At 42.1% G+C, this 1,301-nt stretch overlaps 1 non-coding gene across 1 annotated transcript; it reads right to left on the bottom strand.

Moving 5' to 3' along the window:
- Nucleotides 1–835: 835 nt before the first annotated feature.
- LOC148555296 (small nucleolar RNA R71) lies at nucleotides 836–942 on the bottom strand. Its single transcript, XR_015888215.1, has one exon. It is a non-coding gene; the product is annotated as a small nucleolar RNA R71 (small nucleolar RNA).
- Between the last annotated feature and the right edge of the window lie 359 nt (nucleotides 943–1,301).

The raw sequence follows: 1,301 nt of genomic DNA, 5'->3' as shown, positions 1-1,301 counted from the left end.
GATTAAGTTGGAGGATCACTAGATTGAGCATTTTGTTTTTTTTTTCTGTTGATTTAAATTTCTGTTTGAGCAATTTACTTTCGGTTGCAGTTATTTTTATTCCCATCCCTTTAACCCCTTTATTCCAGTTGTTTACACTCTGTTTCACTCACCCACTAACTGTTTGATGTATTGCATCACTCACATTAACAGCATTTTTTAAAATAGTTTCTACATCTTTTTCCTTGCTTGTACTTTGTTGGTTGTATGACAGGGAGGAGAAGCTGGGCTTCAACTTCCTTTGATTCTGAACCGGAGAGGACCTTCCTTAGATTAAGGAGGGAAGCAAGAGGAAAAAAGAGTAGTAGGTGCTGAGAAAGAGGAGGAATACTTTGAACCAAACATGGAGGAGAATATGGAGAACCATCATGAAGAAGAAGCTCACAACCATGGCAGAGAAGGTCCAGCAAATCATGCTGGGCAAGAGAGAAGAGTTCTGGGCTCTTACATCAATCCAAACCCAGGAAACTGTGGAAGTAGCATCCAAAATCCAACCATACATGCCAACAACTTTGAACTAAAGCCACAACTCATCACTCTTGTTCAGAACAATTGTTCATTCAGAGGAGGTGTCCAAGAAGACCCCAATCATCACCTAACCACATTTCTGAGGATATGTGATACTGTGAAGTCTAATGGTGTTCATCCTGACACCTGTAGAATGCTCCTATTTCCATTCTCACTCAAGGACAAAGCAGCCAAGTGGCTGGAGTCTTTTCCGAAGGAGAGTTTGACAACATGGGAAGATGTGGTGAACAAATTCATGGCAAGATTTTACCCTCCTCAACGAATCAATAGGTTGAGAGCTGAGGTCCAAACTTTCAGGCAACAAGATGGTGAGACTCTTTATGAAGCATGGGAGAGGTTCAAAGATCTGACAAGGAGGTGTCCACCAGATATGTTCAACGAATGGGTGCAGCTGCACATTTTCTATGAAGGCCTGTCATATGAATCCAAGAAGGCAGTAGACCATTCATCCAAAGGATCTTTGAACAAGAAGAAGACCATTGAAGAAGCCATAGATGTCATTGAAACTGTAGCAGAGAATGACTATTTCTATAAGTCTGAAAGAGGCAACAATAGAGGAGTGATGGAGCTAAACAATGTGGATACACTGCTGGCTCAAAACAAGCTCATTACCAAGCAGCTGGCTGACCTCACCAAGAAGATGGAGAGGAATCAAGTAGCAACAATTACCACCTCATCAGCAACCCAAGAGGGAGTGAATGTGGAGGAAGAAAGTGAGCAGGAGCGAGCCAACT

Source organism: Arachis ipaensis, chromosome B6 (assembly GCF_059453495.1).
Source record: "Arachis ipaensis isolate K30076 ecotype BB chromosome B6, ASM5945349v1, whole genome shotgun sequence".
Taxonomy (NCBI): domain Eukaryota; kingdom Viridiplantae; phylum Streptophyta; class Magnoliopsida; order Fabales; family Fabaceae; genus Arachis; species Arachis ipaensis.
Note: the sequence above shows the minus strand (reverse complement) of the source record. Positions and strands in the feature narration are given on the sequence as shown.